Source organism: Gallinula chloropus (assembly GCF_964237585.1).
Source record: "Gallinula chloropus genome assembly, chromosome: 2".
Lineage (NCBI taxonomy): Eukaryota > Metazoa > Chordata > Aves > Gruiformes > Rallidae > Gallinula > Gallinula chloropus.
The window spans coordinates 146667359-146688802 of record NC_140086.1 but is presented as its reverse complement, the minus strand read 5'-3'; the positions used below and the strand labels follow the sequence as shown (position 1 = coordinate 146688802).

At 41.8% G+C, this 21444-nt stretch overlaps 1 protein-coding gene across 1 annotated transcript in view; it reads left to right on the top strand.

The window, feature by feature from the left end:
- Window positions 1-5078: 5078 nt before the first annotated feature.
- Window positions 5079-21444, top strand: part of MPP7 (MAGUK p55 scaffold protein 7) — a gene marked incomplete at its 3' end in the record, with an annotated part of 145615 nt that continues 129249 nt past the window's right edge. The window contains exon 1 of the mRNA XM_084279945.1: window positions 5079-5114. The remainder of the gene's footprint in view (window positions 5115-21444) is intronic.

The following is a 21444-nucleotide window of genomic DNA, read 5'->3' as shown; positions in this document are numbered from 1 at the left end:
ACACTCATTTTTTTTGCTCTAAGTTTCAACTGTATGTGCTTTTCTCCTCAGAGCACTGTATTCAAACACTGTATGAATATTAGGAAGTATGAAGGACATGTCTGCTTTTGGTTCAGTGCAGTTTGGTGGCGGTAGGTGGCTTAGTTAAGCAAATCCAAACAATTGAAGATATCAGTGGGTGTGCCAGAGATCAGGAGGTGGCAGCAAAACTCTGAGGAAATGTTTGATTTCTGCATACCAGTAATGAAAGCGTTTTACCTGCAAAGCAGAATTAATAAATCATTAAAGAGTGAGATTCTAGTAAGAAGAGCAAGGGATGATCAGGGAATGATTTTGCATTGAGGAACTGTATGAAAAACTATTGAATTATATGGATTGGAGAACTACCACCATCAGATTTGAAATATCATTCATAATTAACATAATTAACTTTTCAGAACAGGAAGACTCCAAGTGAGAGAAGGCTCCAACAGAACTCAAGTTGGACAGAATAGCGACAATGGATGTATTGCAAAGTTCCACAAATTGGACTGCAGCCTGATGCTTGGACAAGCTGATATATTGGTAGCATGAAAACGAATGAAAGAGCATAAAAATTACAGAACAGCTTATCTAATATGGTTTGGAAGCAAGATCATGGAGAAGGCATCCAGGAAAGAATTAAAAATAAAACAGAATTTGAAATATCAATCGAACAGGTAAATTGTTGAGACAAATTGTTGTATTTCTGCTCAACCAACTTCGGAGTCTACATTGTAAGTCTGAAGTTGGTGGTATGAATGGCAGAAGGGATACCAACATGGTTTTCAGTAAGGAAAACTGTTAAGACTGAGCAAGAAGAACAAGAGATATTTGGTGAAGGGACAAAACTGACCTTGGCTACTTAGCCATTCACTGTGTGAATATTCAGAACAGCTTATGCACAGCAAAAGTGGCCATGGCAAGCTCATTGAGCACACAGTCGAATAAAAAGGTCGGAGCTGAAACTGTCTGTCTACATCATGTACATACCTTTCTGATAGCTGGGTGCTGAGAAGAAATTCTCTGATACCAGAAAATTGTAAAGGTGGTCTCACAGAAAAGCACAGAGGACTCTGTAGGCAGAAAAGGTTTACAAGTTGAAGGGAAAATACCTGATGTACTTTTAGATTTTCATAAATACAACGAAAGACAGTTAAAATTACCCAAAGTGCAGCTAGAGAAACTCAGAAATTGCTAAGGGAAACTCAAAGAACAGATTGCTCATGAGTATCACTGTACCATAAGCCCTGTTTCATCAGGAAAACAACCTAACCCAATGAAAAATAATGTTTAATAAATTTTAATATTTATTAATATATTCATGGTCCACGCACCCTAAACAAACAATGCAGATTTCTAGCACAGCAGTTGGTAATGTCTAGTCTTTGCTTTAACAAACTAGGATTTTACTACAGGTTGCATCTGTAATAGGGAGACCAGGCAAATATTACGTATACATGAGTGTGCATGTTCAATAAGATAATTTGCATAACTCATTTACTGTACCTAGATATATTTCACAGTTTTGCTGAACAACTTTCAGAAGGTTTCGCAATTATAATAGGAAAAAGTGAGAAAAAATAAATGTGCTTTTAATAAATGAATCTATTTTTACATATTTTCCAGCATCTCCAATTTACAATGACTGAAACATTGTATTTTCCAGTACCCTCAGTCTTCAATGACTGAAACAGATTTTTCGCTGGTTCCAGTTCCAGTCAGCCAGTCCTTCCTGCTAGCCACAAGGCTGTCTGCTGGAACACAGTGAAGATGAAACAGCAATACAAAAAAACCAGCAAGCATTTACAATGCATCAGGAAAAAAAGTCTACCTTATTTATTTCACTTGCATCAACAATGCTGGAATTTGAGACAGAAAAATGAATAATATTGATGATACTCGTATTAGATTAAATCAAGGAAATAAAAAACTTGACTGGAGGCAGCTGTAATAAATATTGTGGGAGCCATTCAAATATATGTATTTGAAAAATACCCAACTACCTTGTCCTCTAGGAAATTTTCTAACAAGCAAGTCTAATAAACTCTTCTGTTGATGTAACGTGATACAAACTGTGTGCCAAAATCTGGAGACCACAGCTCTGGTGCTCTGAATGGAGTGAGAGACACCTGAGATGGCTCCGTTAAATTATGCAAGAATCTCAGCTATGCACAGCAAAAGTGGCAGTGTCAGGAGGTGAAGGCGACCAAAGCAGCCTCTACACACACACCACTGAACATACTTAAAGTAGTTCTCAAATGCTCCCACAGAACTGGCCACATTTTGAAGAGAAACTGGCTCAGGTTCTCTTCCAATTAATGATCACGCAACGTATTTGTGCCAGACGCAGCAATTGCCTGCATGGAAAAATGATTTTAGGAAAGTATTTAATATGTTTGAGCTGCCTTGTAACAACAACTTAGCAACTGAGGGGTGCCAACACCTTGTGACCAGCTAGGTCTTTGGAAGCAACCAGGAAGATTCTGTGGGCCTACAGTGATCTGGAGGTGTGGTACCACCTGAGATGACTTTCAACTCCCGCACTCCCCTGAGAGAGATGTCTGATGCTGCTTTTGCTGATTTCCAACCATGTCAGCAAAATGGAAGAATATCCCCCAGCCACATCAGTCATGTCTAAAGTGTTTTGGGGACTAGTGGGTTACAACAGCTTCTTAAGTATCCTACTACTCCCTGTCCTTTTTTCACCAGAGAAATCCCTGGGAGGAAATTAGAGAGAGAAGGGCATCTAACCTGCCTAAATTTAATTCCCTAGCTATCTTTTGCTAGTTTGTCTCTTAGACTTTCAGACTCAGAGTGATTTAAAGGCATCAGGATGCTTAGTTAACTGTAGTCATGCCTCTGGAGAACAGCCTCTGGAGATTCGGGTTTGGAAAAAGCCCTGACCTGTGGAAAGCTCTGCATTCTCTCCTTACTTGCATCTTGCCTGCTATCACATGGGAGTGTTCAGCTTGCAGGAGCTGCTTTGGTTTGGGGTTGTGGAGGATACGCCCTGTTTCAAAACCAATGGAGGGCTCCGCTCACTCCTGCCAAACCCTACAAAAGGAAAAGAAGGGCAATACTTGGATGGGTACAATGGCAATTCGTCTTCCTGGCCAGAAGCCTTGTTTTGGAGTTTTGTTGCTTAGTGTCTGTCAGCACTTTCAGACTGGGGAATTTAAGTTTCGACTACAACAGCCTGACCTCAACTAAAAGTTTGCATATAAAGCATCAGAACTCGGAACTTTTTTTAAAATTAATTTTCCAAATGAGGTTAAGTCTTAAGATATGAAAAAGTACTTGGGTGATACTCAGCATTAAAATAAGGAAATTAGTAGCTTGGCATTTGTTTAATCTTATGAAGTATTTATTTAAAAGGAAAGCAAGATGAATATTTAAAATTATCTCAAAAAACAGACAAAAGAAATGTATTCATCCAGAAACTGGGCTACATTTTGAGGTGTCTAGCACCTCTAGGCATTGTAATTACCCTACTGTCTTTGAGAATAATTTATGCCAAAACTAACCACCTATGTTCAACCGGTTTCCGTTCAGGAATGCTTCAGCTGCTGCTGGATCACGGAAGGATCATGTCCCAAGCCTTTGAAGATAGGGATAAGAAGGAAGTAATTGTTAATGATTTGCTGATCTAAACAAAAAATGGACAACATGTTGAAATCCTGTGATGTGTCAAAACGCCCATAATTTCAAACTGAACAGTAACAAGTGTCAGAGGAGGCTGAGTGAGATTCGTTGCATTATACACAACTGCCAGTGTCTCGTAATAAAAGAGCTGCCCAAGAAATGAGAGGAAATTGTAAGAAACTAATAGTCTTCTGGAACTGGTTATGTATCTCCAGGAATATTTGTCACAGTTACTGTTCATAGAATCACAGAATGTGTTAGGTTGGAAGGGACCCTTAGTCCAACCCCCTGCAGTAAGCAGGGACATCTTCACTAGGTCAGGTCGCTCAGAGCCCCATCAAGCCTGACCAAGTCCACTTGGAATGCTGCTTGAAGACAACGCAGGAAAGTCCCACCAAGCACAGGAGAGTTAAAGCTGTCCAAAACCCCCTGTAATGACACATGTTGCGATTAGCCAAGAGCTAGTGTCAGTGCAGCCCGGCGTAGGCTGGGGTGGCACTTCTACAGTCTAGTGCTGGTCTTTTGGGACATCAGGCACACACGTATTTCTGACATCAGCGTTGGAAAAGGCCGGAAGAATCCTTGGTGAAGGATTAAGAAGACACGTGGAATTAATCAAGTCTCATCCTTTCACGCACAGCCTGCTCCTCTGGCACAGCCACCGCTGCCCTGGCCGTCTCTCCACCCCGACCTGGCGGTCTCGCTCATCCCGCCCCTGCGCCGCGCCTGCCCCCTGCCAAATTCGGGAAACGATCTGTGTGGGGCCTCGGAGCTCCCTGCGGCGGGAGGCCCGCACCAAGTACCGACAGCACCGGCTGCTGATGCCCCCCGGCACGTTGGAGCAACGCGGCGTCCCCCAGCCAGGCGGTCCCGCCCGGGCCACAGGTGAGCCGTGCAGCACGGAGCGCCCCGGCCGCGGGACACCGGGCAGCTACACAGCGGGAACGGCGGGTCTCCCTTCCTGCGGCCTCCGTGAGGGGCTCCCCGCGGACGCCCCCAGCCCCAGGTTCCGTCACGCTGCCGAAACTCCGCGCCTCCGGCCTGCGAGCGGGCACCGCCACCGGGACCCGGGAGGGGCGCGACAACCGCGGACCCGCCGCGAAGGCACCGCCACAACCCGCTCCCGCCGAGCTGCCCGCCACCTGGCGTCACGCGACCGCCGCGGGGCGGGCCGCCGCCTTCCCCCGCGGCCAATGGGCGCTCGGCGTTGCGCGGTCCTCCTTCCTCCGGCCAATGGAGCGCGAGCCGCTCCTCGGTGTGTGTCTGTGTGAGGAGGGAGGGGGCTGGGGTTGCCGAGAGGCTCCGCGTATCGCGGAGTCCCGCCCCGGGAGGAGGGGCCTGGCGTGCTCGGCCCGGCCCAGCGCGGCGGCGATGGGGAGCTGGGGCGCGCGGTTCCGCGGTTAGAGTGAGGTTGGGGAGCGTCCGCCGCTGCCCTGAAGGCCTGGCCGCAGGTAGGAGCCGCCGCGCTGCGCAGGCGCCTCCCCGGGACGAGAGCTGGCGGCGCCGCGCGCGGGGGTCCGCGGGCTGCCGGGGGGGCTTCGTGCTCCCCCGAGGTGGGTGGCTCCGAGGGGCGCGTTGGGGTTGCGCCGGGACGGCGGGCAAGCGAGGGGATGCAGCAGGTGCCGGGCTGCAGGGGCTCCGCCTCGGGGGTGTGTGTGTGGCTCTGTACCCCCGTCGCGGGGCGCCGGTTCCAAGATGGCCCCCGCCCCCTTCCCCGGCCACCCGCCGCCCGGGCGAGCCCCTCTGGGGCGTGTGCGAGGCGCCCGGGTGGCGCAGGATCTCCGGGTGGGGGCCGTGTCCCGCCGCCAGCGCGGGGGGTTTCCCCGGGCTGAGGCGGCTCCCGCGGCCACTCGCAGCCGCGGAGGTACCGTGAGGGGAGGTGGCGATCCGCGCCCGTGGGGGGCAGGCCCGCGGCGGAGACCTCCCCGCCGGCACGGCGCTGAAATCCGGCCGGTGGGTGAGAGGGCGGGGGGGAGGCGAGTTTAATCTCGGCTGACGCCCGGGCTGCGCCTCGCGTTTGAAACCTGCCGGGAGGAGTTGAGGAGAGCTGGTTTGTGGAGAGGGATGATGTGACCAGACCGTGGAGTGACATCAGGCTGCGCAGCTGGGCTCCGGGGACCTGTAAACTTTAATTTATAGGTTATCAGTATCGCGAGGTATTTTTATGGTTTGGCTGAGAGTAACTAGATTCACCTGTGAAAATAGCTCCTTGCTGGTTTTGATAGCGCTTGCGTTTAACCCGTGTTGAGCAGTGAATAGTGCTATTAATTTTTCATGAAGCATGTAGATGCTTCATGTAGAAGAGCAGTAGATGCCTTTGCATGCTATTTCTGTGCTTTCACCTCTGAATTCCTAGCTTCGTTTTATTTCATCTGTATTTATAACAAACCACCTTTCTGCGTTTCCAGAGCTTTTTCTTTGATGCGATTTTGTAAGCAGCTCACCGCATCTTTGCCTTTCCTTCACTCTAAATATGTGGAACATCCTCAGGAGCAATAAAATTAAGGTTTTTTTTTTTTGTGGGAGGGGTGGGATTGGGATTGTTCTTTTTCACAAAGGCTGAATAGTCTGGACAGTGATGACCAGCATCTTTAGACCTGGTGTCGCTCTTCAGCACTTGAATTCAGCATTTGTTTTTTACAGTTAGATTATTTTTAAATGAGGTTCATAGTTTACTTAGACCAAGTCCCATTTTAATGAGGCATGCTTTTTGTTAAGCTTGTCTTTTTTAGGTGCTAATTTAAAATTATGTATTGGTATGAGGTGTTTTCATTGTCCTTCAGGTCTCTTACTGAGGGATGTCTACGTTGTGGCTAGATCTAAAGAAAGATCTTACTGAATTTGTGACTAGGTTATTTGCATACTTGATATGCATAATCAAATATCTAACTTCACTTACAATTAACATTAGGATATTGCTAGATATCGCTGTTTGTATTGTGTAAGTTTTCTTGTATTCAGAATGAGTAATTGCATGTAGCTTCTAAAAGCTGACTTAAAGCACCAGTTAATTTAGGTTTTGGGATTTAATCTTGAGCGAGGGGAAGGAATGAATGAGACTCATCGGTTTCAGCTGCGCCTCTTTATTCATCTGAATGAAAAGGAGTAAAGCGGTAACCTAAACGGTGAAAAGTTGATTTAAATAATTTCATGCTCAGAATAGCTTTGGGCTTTAATGGGAATGTATTTATATTAATGTGTGTACACTTAAAAGGAAACAGAGGAAGTCCCAGAACTGCAGACTGATGTAAACTGGCGGAGTGCATCATGTTGTATGTTTATTCTGTTCTTGTTCTGCTCTCTAGGCACCCACTAGCAGTCCTTGTTAGAGATAGGATACTACATTAGATGGATCTTGAATCTGAGCTTGTACAGCATTTTTGTGTTTGTAATAAAATACTTTCTGTGCAATTTGGAATTTATATTTGAAATTAGGCAGTGATCAGAGCTGTAAATTTTTCAGATTACAGTATTAAAGTCAATACCAGGCACAGAGAAAGCGGGTTAATAAATATACTATTGCTTTAGATACTTATTTGCTTTTTTTGTTAACACTTATAGGACATCCCGACACCTGATAGGAAATGGTAATAATTATGTTGTTTTTTTAAGTGGCAGCTTCCAGCCCTTTCCTGAGTGCCTTGTGGGAGTATTGTGCTTCTCACGAAAACATTGTTGGGATCTGCTGCAATTCCAGTCTCTTCTTATGATGTTGCAACGTTGCCTTTCACTGAAACTCCAGTCTTAGTCCTGTTTTCCTGTGCTGAATCTTTCCTTTTCATGTAGCAAGCACCTAGGCACCTGTGAGCCTTCCATTTGTCTCTAGCATGTGGAAGGGAGCAGAAGGGACCTATAAAAAGCAGTCCAGTGGCATCTTCCCTCTAAGCTGGTTCCTCTGCATTAAGGTTTACTGTAGAACTTGCTATGATAATGAGTAGAAACAGGAAAAAAGGCCGGTCTCGCCTCTAGCAAAGTATCTGTTCCTTGTCTTCTAGAGTAGCTTTTAGAAAACTTTTGCAGTGAATTGAGCAAGTTTCACTATCTAGAACTGCAGTAATTATGTGTGGGACTCATGAAAACTTCCCACATGGTTGTGCTAATGCAGTTTAATCCCAGCCTGTGGTGTTTATTATCTTCCTGACCTTGTCTGCTGAAAAGTTTTCTTCCTGGTTGCTACTGTTTCTTTTTCATTGAGGAGCAGATGCAGTATATTAACTTGTCTCTTCCTAATTTTAGTCTTAGAAATATAACAATATATAACAGAATTCTTCTATACTTGCTTTAAGTGGATTGTGTGGGTTTACATCACCAAGTGAGATTGTCCTTAATACAGTGCTTTGTCCTGTGTTGCAGAAGTAGAGAGATGGGGAGCAAGCATTACTTTAAAGACCTCAAATAACTTGTACAGCTCAGTATCCTTGGCACCCCTTGACAATTCAGGCCAGTAGCTCTCTCCCATGTCCTGCTGGCTCTATGGCAGGTCTGAGAACAGCGCTGACTCTGTGTTTGTGTATTTTATAGAAACATTTTGAGCTTTACCATGAGGCATTCAATAAAGTTTTTTGTCAAGAGTGTTTCCAAAGATTGTAATAAACGATGGAGAGATTGACATGCTCTTTATTTCAGCTAGCAGTCTTGTGTTTAGGGGAAAACCGGTGGAAAGCATGTCTGAAGATACATATAACTTTACTTTGGGGTGCTTGAATATTTATGTTCCTTATGCTTAGCTACCAAAGAACATGACTTAAATTTCCCTCGCCCTTTGGAAGGCTAATAAAATTCTCTGTGTTCTTAAGCAGTAGCATTAAGCAGACCAGATTCAGCACTCTACAATTTGTCCTGAAAATGGCTACATTACAAATCATGGGTAGCATCAACCTTATCTTCCAGTTATTAGTCTTGGAGAAAAGATGAGCTGCTAATGCAAAAGGGGTTTGGTACATTTAATCTTTTGGGATCACATCTTGTTACTGTGGCCAACATCTTGGTTTTTGTCGCTTTTCCATTGAGCTGTGAAGGCTAATGTGATGAGCCCACTATTGCTGTTCTTATGTTACTTAGATGAAATAACAGATCAAGTTAAAAATCCAGCCTAACTGGTACCCCTTAAATCGTATTTTAATAAAAGAAAATTTTAACAAAAGAAAAAAGTCAACTTTGACAGTTGTTTGCTATTTATTAAAAAAGAAAAACAGTGTTCTTAGCTTGCTAGTTTTATAAAGGAAAAACTGTTCTTAGCTTTTGAACCGTGGCAGTATATGTAATAATTCCAGCCAGTGATGTAATAATTCTGCAAATAAAAGCTCCTGAAATCAACTCATTATTTACATCTTCAGTGACATCAGTATTTAAAGGTAATCACTGAAACAGTCGAGAAACTGTAACTACAAACTGTACCATAGAACTATGAAATTGGAGAGTGAACATTGTGGTCTGCAGCGTGCAGAGGAGATGGTGGCATTTCAACAGGGGAAGAGCAAGCCTGTTGTAATGTTTTCTGCCCTGTGTCTCCTGTTAGGTGCTTGCCATACGTGTAATGGGGTTGCTGTGCCTCTGTTCCTTGTGTGTGGTCTGCTGCTCCATTTCTGCTCCCACAGTTTATTGCTAGGAGGCCAGATCAGGTGCTCCCAGTCTGTACAAGGAGCAGGCAGTGCGTAACACCAGGTGGAGTGTTAAAGAAGACATTTGCTGAATGTCAGTGTGCACAGCTAGCAAAGGCTTTGAGGTTACTGCTGGCTTTCCAAAGCCAAGTGATTACCTATCATGAAGGAAAGAGAAGAGCATCATTACTACGTGTGCTCAAAGGGTTTTCTGTATGGACCCATTAATTGTGGTGGGGGAAGGCTTGCATGTAAACTGTTTTACCAAAACTTGATCGTGTATGAAATGTAATTATATGTCTGTGAAGCCTTGTGGATGTTTCTAAGGTAGATAAAGCTTACCTGTACTCATTTTGAAATAATTATTTTGCTTAATTGCTGCTTTAAGACAAATTTGTCTAGGATAGGCATGGAGGCACAACAAATTTGCAACTCTCCCTCAGCTTAGGCAAAAGTATTTTCTGACTTGGGTTATTTCTGCAAGGTGTCAAAGAGAAACAGTTGTTGGGGAGTTAGCTAAACTTACACTTCTAACATTTAGAACCAAAGCATGAAAGTACTTAGTATTTCCAACACAGACTAGATCCAATGTGATGTTATGGTTAGCTTTTCCTTTTTTCTTCAGGCTCTGTAGATTCTCAGCTCTGCAGTCCGGAAAATGCGTATCTTAAATCCCTGCTGAGGTCATTCAGGTAGGATTACCTTATGATTGCTCTTTTGTCCAGTCTTCTGATTCTGGACTAGGCTGTCATTTGTTATCTATGGTTATGAACAGCATTTACTTTAGCGTGAGAGACCAAGAACAATTTTATATCACGTTTAGTATTATCAAAGCAAGCTGTGAAACACCATTGTACCAATATGTGATCTAAGTATTCTTAATTGTGTGCTGCTTTCTTCGTCTTGCAAAGACAGCCTCTGAGTCAAGAATGACTAAATTTTCATATGTCGTTTGATTTTATATGATGGTGCAAGTTTTTCAAAAATAGGACAGTGTACTGCTAATACAGCCAACAGTTAATGATGACTGACTACAAAACACATTGCACTAGAAATTATATACCAAGCGTAAGCATGGAATAAAATTGCTTTAGAGCTACTAATTATGTCTCAGAACGTTGAAATGTATGTATCCATTTATATAAAGAGCATAGAAATATTGCATTCATAATGTGGTGTTTGGTGGACCGAGCTTGCATTTTGCAAATGAAGCTGTTCCAAAAGGAGCAGTGTAGTTTGACATGAAATGCAGAGCTGCTGTTTCACAGACAATATACCATGAATTATATATCAAGAAACGGACTTGGCATTGCTAATTATTAAAATAATAAATAAAATGATAGTAGAATAGGACTATTTCACACACTGTGTGGCCAAATCAGAATCTTCAGCTGGCAGATGGAGAAGGTTTTTTTTGTGTTTATCGGAAACACCTTGCAAGTTCAGCTGATTGAAAGCCTTGCTTTTTTTATCACGGTCCAGAAGAGTTACAGAAAGAAAAATGATCTAAAGAAACAGTCTTAAATTTCTTCTCAGAGGTTTGACAGCTACAGGAATGAAGGTTTTCAATGGCTTAACAGATAGTGAGATAGAGGTTTTCAATGAATAGCTAGCTGTTCATGAGTAGTTAATTATCTCATTGTGATCTGGGTCATTTGGGAAACTGTGATCACAATTAGCTCTTGTGTTAGGATTGCATTGCAAGTGAAACGTGCTTGTGGAAGGGGAAGCACTGAAGCTGCATGTCTTGAGACTAGCAGTGCTAGAGAAGTGACCAAAATCAACTTCTGATCATGCAGCTTGTTCCCTTGGTAAGGTGAATAGAGGCTAAAGGTTAGTGAGGATGTGGAACTTCTAATCTGTAGGTCCTATCTGCAAGTCCTTGCTCCTCCCCTCGTGCCCTCTGTCCTGCCAGCCCAAGGCAGGGTCACTGCTGCTCCCACCAGGACAAACAGCAGCCCTTTGTTAGCTGCCTCTCAGGGCACACCCTGTCTTGGCTCCACTGCTGCTCCCTTGCCATCTGTAGACCCTAGAAGCCTGAAATGAGCCTCTTGCTGCCCAGTCTCCGAGATTAACTGCTTCAGTAAGTGTTACCTCCACTACATGTGTAGATAACCTGTAACTTCAATCCCACCAATTTAAATTCTAAGCATTTACTTTCCCACGCAGAGCTGTTGTAGGCTTCTTATTCAAAGATTGGTTATTTCTCCAAAGATCAAAATCTGTTACTTTAATAGCATCAAAATTAGATGTGCCAGAAGTTTTGTATTAAGAACACACTACAGCACTGTAGTCCAGCAAGTCTTGCCCCAGCAGTGCTGCGGTGTGTAGCTCCCTGCCTTGAAAGCTCATCGTGTGTTTGAAATATGATACAGACAGTGACCTGGACCATTTTCCAGCTGCCACCACCATTCTGAGCAAGGGTATCAAAATGGCAAACAAACCTCAGGGGATAAAACTGTGTATGGCATGCTTTGAGGGAAGTGCTGAGTAGTGCCTTTGGTCCCTCATCTGACTGCTGTGAGAGTCATGTGCCTGGGCCCTGAGACCTGGAACAGGTTGGGTGAGACATCCTGGGTGCTTCTTGGGGAAGACTACTCCAGCTTCAAGAAATCTTGATGGTTAAAATGGAGAGCAGAAGGGCTGTGCAGCAGCGGAGTACTGAGGCAAGGTAGAAGTCAGTCATATGGTCTACTTCTCAGAGGTAGAGAGGAGATGGTAGACTGTGACCCAAATAATTACTGTTTTGTTATTATCCATAAAATGACTGAAACAAAGAATGGAGAAATATAATAACCAACATCTGTAAGCATGAAGACAGATGGTCTGGTATGTCCCAGTAACTCCCTTACTAGTGGTTGGCTGGCTTCTGGCTCAGCAATTCAAAAGCAGTATTAGATTTTAATTTGAAACAATTAAAAAAAAAAAGTCCTATAGGAAGATAGGTTTTCTTTTTGCTGCTCTATGAATAGAGGTAGACAGCAGCTGTAACACAATGTTTAATTCTGTAACTTTGTTGTGTAGGTGGACGAAGATAATCTATGATGACAGTTGAGTAAATGCCATTTCATTAATGTTGAATTTACATTTTACTCCTCAGACTTTCAGCTTTATCACGTTATTTAATGAGTTCCAGCTAGTGGTTTTGGCTTCCTATGGGTGACAGCAATTAAATTTGAAAGAAAACAGGCGGCTTTCTGGTTGCTTTATCCAAGTACTGAACTTGCCATTTTACGGGCTGCTAGCTTACAGCAGGGAATTAAACGTCCCACCTTATTAAATCATTTATTCTGTCTTCTCTAATGCTTTCATCTATCTTGGATATAGCATTAATATTTAAAATGTATGTATCAGTTCAATAGGCACGTGTATTACTTACCAAAACACTGCAGCTTATTAAAATAAACCCGCTGTCATCACAGGTAAAAAGTCTCTGGAATGACATGTGGTGCCAGCAGGTGCATTGTATGTTGAGATGGTGGTGGTACTTCAGGAAGAAGAAATATCTTGATTATATGGAATATCTCCAGATTCCTGCAAAGAAAACATGGCATGCACATTAATGTGATCTAAGACTAACAGACTATAGGAACAGCAAAGTATTAAGCACTTGGACCTTCAGGGGCTGTTTGGTGTGTTTGTATTAAGTTTCCAGTATGTCAGAGCAGCTACATGTGTTAATTGAGGTTTCTTATATTTGCTCACATTATGAAGATCTAAATAATAAATTCTTCCTGACTGTCCAAAAGCAAATCTCATATTGTGTCATGGTATTTACAGCTAAATATTTATTTAGCTGCTAGTTTGCAGCTGATGTGGTTCCTCAGGCTTGGAATGAGAATAGAGAATGTCTTCTTGGTGCTGCTTGCACAGGACAATCAGAGCTGCTGTGGACTGTTGCAGGATTCCAGTAGACTTCTGTTGCTCCTGGCTCCCAGTCTATGAGGACAGAGTCCTCTGTACAGAGACCGTATGTCTCCATCCCTTTCCTTGAAGTGGGCTCCTTCTCATTCACTGGTTGTACGTGGATTGAAAGCATATACCTTTATCCTCTTTGTCTTTCATACAGAGTTTTTTATTCTGTCTTAAATGTTAACACCTCGCTGCTGTTGCTGCCTTATACCTTCTCCTGCATAATGGAAATTGTGTCTTCTTCCTCTATCCTTTTGCTGCCTTCAAAAAGAAACCATTTTGACTGTAGTTCTTGGAACAGTTTTTAGAGGCATTGTTTGTAGTAATGCACCGCTCTGAATTCATAAGTAGTGACATGACCTCTTCTCCAAAACTCATTCTTGAGTAGCATGCTGAGATTACCTCCCTGCTTGAATACTTGAGTAGAGAGATGAGTTTTGATATGGGCAGGCATGGCAGATGCATTTATAGCCCTACTTCCCCAGTGGAGAAGTGAGAATATGCCACAGCCTGAGTGAAAGCCTCATGTCTGGTTACCTAGTGCCAGACATTGTAATATTTTTCACTCTGTTACGCTTTCTGTGCTGGATGTAGAATGCCATAGGAAAGGAAATCTAAAATCCAGTATTTGCACTATTGCAAAGCCACTCCTACATTTAGGAACTAGAAGCTACATGGGAAGCTACAAATTTCTTCTTATGTGTAATTAGATTTTTTTTTTCTTTCTGAAAGTTGAATGTTTTTATGCACCAGCTTTCTTTTGTATGCACAGTGCTGTATATAAATTATTTTATAGTGTATGTACTCAAGTACAAGACAGACCTTGCTGCAAGAAGACTGAATTTGTATGAGCAGGTGTCTACAACTGTTACTAAGAGAAACACTTGACCTTGAATTTTAGATAACTGTTGCAGCAAACCTCTCTCACTAATGAGTATTCCCCATCTCCTTTGACAGGGAAGCATTTCTTAGGCCAAGGAAAAAAAGCAACAAGAATGATGAGGTGAAGAAAGGAAAATAGCAGGTGCTCACCTCTCTCCTAGTAATACCAGCACGTTCTTCCTGACCTTCTGTTGGAAGGGAATAGAGTAGCAGATTACTGTATCCTCTGAAACAGTAAAGCTAAAGGAAAAAACTCATCTCATTTAGTAGATCATACAGGAATCTTGTAAGTAAATGAGGAATGGTAAAAACTTTATAGGCGTTTTTCTAGGCGGTGAAGGGATGACATATTCTGGTCTTCAAGTAAGAAACTGGTTTCATCCCTAGCATATGAATTAATGTCATGGTACCACTGCCTCATCACTGGTTCCTGTCAGTAAATTACATTGTCATGAGACACAGTGTTTGTTCTGCTTTGCTCTTTCTTTGCTGGACAATACTGAAGAGAGAATAGTATTGTCACGGTGGTTTGGGGGATATGATACTTGTTGACATGTCTCAATGTAGCTCAGCCAGGCTGTGTTCTGGCAGTCAAGATCAGACAGTTTTCTTTCTCTATTGCTTGTGTTTTATCAGAGGGTCACTGATTTGATATTTTGTCATGGGAGTCTTTGGCTTATGACTTGGCATGTGATTGCACCAGCTGCCAGAATGACCTATGCATGAAATTGAAATTAAATTTAAATGGAGAAAGGGAAAAAATCAACCACTTACTAAAAAATACTGCACCCTGTGATTTGGCATAAACAGCTACACTTGAGATCGTGAATTTGTGTACAGGAATCATCCCAGTCATAGTTCTAAGATAATATTTTAAAAGTATTGTTTCAAAATAATATACTAAAAAAGCCCAACCCCTGTGCTACTTGGGACACGGGATTCCTTTGCTGTCATTGCAGTGGCATAGCAAGATTGTTCAGGCTGCCTGGAAACCAGCCAGGGGTGAATGGAGGAGAGTCATCACAGTATTTGTCAGGGAATTCTGTTAATTTGTCTGCAAGAGCAGCTTGGAAGAAGCAGAATACAGAAAGCGAGTGCATTTTAGGATAGGTGCAGATCTTAACATCTGCATGTTTTCTGAGTGCTTTAAGTTAGTTTTGTGTAGGCAGCTTTTAGTTTTGTAATCTTTGCAGTGGTAACAGTGTTTCTGAAGAGTCCAATTTGACTGGTTTTGATGCTTATCTTAAGGTAAAGACCTTTTGTAATACAAAATATTATTTCTTACTTTATTCCCCTTTAAGATAGGTTTGTGCAGAAGTGAACTACACTTCAAGCAATTTGTGTGTTTACAGTTTTGTGCTATTTAGAGGAATGAAAACCGGTTCAGGTGGGTTTCATTCTATGGGTTAGCTACTTTTGTGTTAGACTGGTGAATGTCAGAATTTAAATGTCAGGATGTGTACATGTTGTACTGTTGTAGTTTTGTAATTTTGATATGCAGTCCTGTAGCAAAATAATATAAAAGGCCTTTAAGCAGCTAAATAAAATTTCAGTTAGCTTGTTAGTATCCAAGATATCCATTTATGTGATGGGGAGAAATGCAGTTAAAGCTGAGTTGGGTAATCCCACTTCCTAGTACTAGAGATCAGCTGGTGGATTACGAGGAGACTGCTACACAGGCCAAGGAGCAGAAATCCATTTCTTTCTTCCAGACGAAAAATGATCAAAGGCTGGAGGTGGAGCTGCACCAAGGATTTAAAAGTGGTCATTTGAGCTTTGCATCTGTTGCTAAGGACCAGCTTGCTGAGATTAGTAGTGTAGGTCAAGTAAAATATGTCCTCTTACACTCAGCAGGGCTAGTGGGAAGTCCTTGGTAGTATCTTCTTTCAGCATACTTTTTTTAAACTCTTCTGAATTAGACAGTCATGTCTGGAATATACATAGATCAGGTCTGTGGGCTCTCATAGTGAATAAAAGTGTATGCTATTTTGATGACATGTTTAAAAAAACATTTATACTCTAGTAGGAAAATGTGGTGTGATATAAACTAACTGAAAATGGTTTGTAATGCTGTCTTGCAGATACCATGCTCTGTCCTTCGCTAAGCGAATACATTCTGAAACTAATTTATGTAAAACTTGTGTCTGAGCAGCAAAGTTTATTCTTGTTCTGCAAAACTTTTCTGTGTTTAACCACAATGGTTTTGCAAGGGATGGGGGGGGGGGGGGGGGAGGGGGGGTGTGGTGTGGATGGTGGAAATCAACTGAAAAAAGGAAACATCTTTGGCTTCTAAATTTAAAGTGAAATTGTGTGCTAATTAAGGAAAAATTATATACTGTAGGTCTGCTAACAAGACTGTAAGAGCTGTTTTAGTTTCTTCAGAAGTGACCGAGAGGATGTATAGGAAAAGAAAATAACAAATAGCTGTAAAGTGGCCTTTGTTTTGGTGTAGCAGTCTAGCTGTTGGCAAAGATCCATATCAAGACTTGTCTCTCTGACAGATTCTGGACCATTTATTTGTTTGGCAGCCAAAGAACCTGTTCTGAAAATGTGTTTTAAGCACTTAGCCAAAACTTAACCAGGTATTGTATAGAGAAACACAGTTCTGCAATTTGCTCTGCTGGGTAATTTTCTTGAGTGTCCTGAGCCTGTGTGTTATGAGAAGCAGGGAGTGGTTGTGTTTGGTTTGCCTTGGATGTACAACTGCTGAGGAGCACTCATACTCTTACTCTTCCTTGTGGCGTTTTAGCGTGGGACGTTAGAGGGGCCCAGGAGGGTGCAAAGAATCAGGTGGATATTCTGTGGCTTGTCTTCAATTTCAGATACATTGTAATAATAAAATGAGGACAGAACATCACACTTGGCCAGGCCTGTGCCTGTCAGTGTGAAGTGAAGACTTGTAGGTGCAGGCAATAACCTTTATTAGACCAACTTGTATTCTTGTTACGCATATCCTTAGATGTCCAGCAATTTGAAAGGCTGGCGTGGCTGAAAGACCTCTGCTGTTTCAAACTATAAAGCTTAGGCTAAAGGAGTGTTATTTCTGTGGACTGATGTCTCTACCCAGTTGCCTTAGACCATCGTGGTTGCTGCAGGTTTTCTGATTAATAATATGTAGGCAAAAGTGGTGGTAGCAAAGCAGTTGATGGTTGTGAATCATCCTGACTGAGCAGGAGGTAGTAACAACTGCAGCAAATAAAGAGCGCCTTGAGCTGTTAGATGTTTCAGGTAAGATGATGTGCTGCATGTCTGCAGAATGCTAGGGGTGCAGATTATAGGACTTCCTGGTTGCATGGAAACCAAATAACCTGAGCTCTTTCAGGTTTGGGAGCAAGTGCTGCATCAGATGTGTGCCTTCTGCAGCTCTTGCTTGCAGCGGGAGCAGATCTGTAGCATGAGATGACGAGAGGTGAGGCCATGGGTCTAAGACATTTTATTAAAAGATACTCTGTGAAGTTTATTCTTGGCAAAGTTTGTTCTGCTGTGGTATTAATATCTGGTTTTGCTTTCTTTGGTATAATTATTCTTGGATATTGCTTGACAGATGGTTATATCTTAGAGTTATATCAGAATGATGTTATTTGCTTGACAGTTATTGTTCTCTTAGGAATGTGGGACAGGAAAAGACCTCCCTATTCATCAAGTTTATTTTCATGCTCTTGTAGGCTTTGTCATACGGTCATAGCCATATGGAGCGTTGTCTTAAAAGCATCTGGGCCTTTTCCCCTCGCTTCTTTAATTAGAAGCCTGTTCCAGCACTAAATTGCTTTAAACATGAGGAAGCTGCTCGTAATGTTCAACCTAAATTTATTCATCATCAGCTGGTAATAACCAGTTCTTGTGCCAACACTGTCCCTTTTACTTTAAATGTTTTTTAATTATTGTTTTATAATTAACTCTGTGTTGATACAGGTCCCTTGTGCTTCTGTTCTCCTTTACTTTTGCTCAGCTAAGACCAAGTTCTTGCAGTCTCCCTTCAGCTCTGTTGGTGAGATGTGGAGCAAAAGGAAGGTATGGGCACTCAGACTTTCCAGCTTTTGCTTAGCAGGTTTTTCCAGTTCCCCGAAGGGTGTGCCTTATTCCTTGTATTATTGCTGATAAAATAAGTGAATAGCAGCTTCCTTGTTATTGCACTGCACCAACAGAGCCAGACACACAGAAAATGTTGTATTTTAAACTCTCTGAACGTTGTTGTCAAGTGATGAGGCTGTTCAAACAGTAGGGACTCAGGGTATACGCTCTAATTTAGGAATGCAGACAATCCTATGGAAGTGGTGTTGAAAGGCAGGCAGGTGTTTGACTGCTTGGAGTGCATGGGCTCCACTCTATGTTTTCTGGTTTGGTGGGGTTTTTTTGTTTTCACCCTCAGGCTGTTAAATGTTCAGATCAGTATTGTGTGGCTGATCGGTGCACAGACAAATTCCTTGTGCATTTTTAATGAGTTACTGCAAAAATCTGGGATCAAAGATAAGTCAGACCTATTACAAAGGAATCAAAACTGGAATTATGTTTAAATATTTTTTGACTAATATTTATAGATACTTGCTGCAGCTAAGGTTCTTGATAAATCAAAGTACTCTTCAAAGTCTTAAGATATTAATGGAAGAGATAAAAGGTGGATACATTTTGCAGAATTTAACTGCAAAATGTAAAAGAAAAATGTTTGGAAAAAGCTTCTGTAGGAAAGACTTGACCTACTTTCTTCTCATTTAAAATACTAATGGCTTGTGTGTTAGAAAAAATAAAACAAACACTTAACAGTGTTTAAAACACAGTAGAAGGTTTTATATCCTAGGTTTAAAAAAGAACTTAAGCCTTCTAATGTTCAACACTGCAGCTCATAAAGATTAGGCTCCCGGCTAAGAAAGTATGGAGGCAGACACCTAAGGACCATATGCTGATGAGATCCTGATTTCCTGGCTAGAATTTGAAATCCATCATGGAGAGTGCTGATGCAGTGAAGGTGGTAGGTATGAAACCAGGGTATAACCTTAAACATTCATGTAATCCTTATATATAATCCTTATATTAATCAGAAAATAAATTTCATACCGTTTTCTCTTAGGAAGATGCTTTAGATAACTATCTCTTATATAGTAGAGTAGCAGTTAGTTACTTGTTCAAGAGGTAGGAGGCCCTGATTCTCTGTTCTTCTCAACCTGGGGGAGCTCAAGCCCACGTTTTTCTCTTACAGGAGTGCCATTACCCAGTAATTCGTGCTTAGGTAGGTGTCCTAACCACTAGACTTGTATCCATCAACTTGAATTTCTGGCTGCATTATGGTCATTTCCTTAAGGAAGGATGTGGCAGTCCTGTGTAAAGTACCCTGCAGGCTGATGAGATGGATATTGTATTGGAAAACAGATTTAATTCTTCTTTCCTTTCCAGGAAAGGAAATTCTACTACTGGAGGATAGTAGAATCTATATCTAAATAATCTGGTTTTATTCTGATTTAATATTATTAGCAGTTGTTTGAGTCCTGTTTTCTACTTACTGTTTGACCAGAAAATATTTTGACAACCTGAGATACAGCAATAAGGAAATGGAATAATAGTGTCTGTCATTGTTGTTGCTTCTGGGGATGAAGTTTTAGTTTCAGTTCAGGGTTTTAAAAAAAAAAAGCGTGTATTTGTTTTCCTGTATCAGGATTCAAAATCACAATGTCTGTCCTAGGAAAAAGGGGAATTTGTAGCTGTTTCTATTTTAAAATAGATAAGAAAATATGTTTTCTGTATGTGCTGGCTACACTGGGAGACCTGGTTCCAATGTTAAGATTTTTCTTTTCTGTTCTTAAGTGGTAGGGTAACGCTTGTGCATAAAATTCCTTCTCCAGATAAAGGGGGCAAGAGTACAGAAAATGAGATATCTTAAAGGAGATTGCCTTCCAATTAATTAAAAAATAAACTTAGGGTGTGTGTTTCCATGTTGCTTGGTCCATGTGCCAGTGATAACCCTCAGAAGTTGTGTTTCTAATGAAACAAAGTTATAAAAGAATGAAATGTAGCCAACTTTGGCTCTTAATGAATGAGTTACCTTGAAAGTGAAAAGAAAGCAAAAAAAAATTGTTAAAAACAATGATGCAATGAAATATAATTACATTAACTGTTGCTTTTTATCCACAGCCCGCTAAATTTTCCCATTTTAAAGTGTGAGACAATGAGTGCCTTCACACATGAGTGACTGGTTTAGATCTACAGTTCCTGGGTGCTATAAAGGAGCAATAATGAACAGCATGTCAAATGGGGGTATGATTGTGCCCTTTTGGGGTTGGCTGTAAAGCAGGAGGAAAACATGTGTCCCTGGAGTACCATTGTGGGGTTGGGGTTTTGTGCTCTGAAATATGAAGTAAGTACAGACCATACATGTGATCTGCAGGACATCTTACCTTAAAGTGGTTTAGTTTTCATTGCTGGCACAGCTCACTGCAAGGAGCACATGTGCAGTGTCTTAGATGCCTCAACATGTTAGCTTCTGCCAAATTTCACTCATGTTTCCAAATGTAATATTATGCTTGTGTCCTATCCTCTCTTTGGCACTGAATTCAAACAGCACCTGTTAATGTTAAGACTAAATGAGGTTACTGTAATGTTGAGGATAAAGAGCTTTCGGTGAAAGAAAATTGGATATGAGATTTAGTTTTCCTGCCTAATTAAATATTTCAGGTGGAGGTGTTCTGTCATTTTATTTAGAAGCCAGAACTGGTATTCTAATGTTAGCACACACCTCTTTCCTAGTATCTTCTTTCATGAGCCGGTATTTGCTGATATTCAGTATCGTTAAATGCTTTTAAGTAATAACCTGAAACACGCTGGAACATCACTCTCTTTTCTGGGAGATAAGTGTTTTTTCCGGAAGCCTGTAATTCCTCTGCATGTTGGCTGACTCTCATTTGCGTTTAAATCAGCTTTAACAGAGTTGTGAGGCTTATTGCTATTCCTCTTCAGTTTGACAGCTGAAGAATAGCAGCCCTAAGTATGAGCATTAGTCTGAGGCTGGCGCGATGCAGCCAGCAATCATCTGTTCTGGTGCTCTGCAGTGGAAAGGTAAAAAAAAGATTTCTTCCTGCTGCAAGCAGTGAACATTACTGACTCTGCTGAGTTCAGTACTGCTTTTGGACAGCACTGAAACTACTCAGAGCAGGGAACATCTGTTCTGTGAACGTTACTGCTATGGAGATTGTAGGGTAATGGTATAGATGCATAATGGCTTTTTTTTGGCACTATAGCTGCCTTTTGGGAATATTGTTTCAGAATAATGTATTTTCTTTTAAGATTGAAAAACATCGTGGGGGAGAGGTGGGGAGAAAAGAAATAAACCTGTTCCAGACTCTGTAACTGCATTTCTCTGAAGAGTGGTAGATAAAGGACTATGGTGATCAAAGCACTG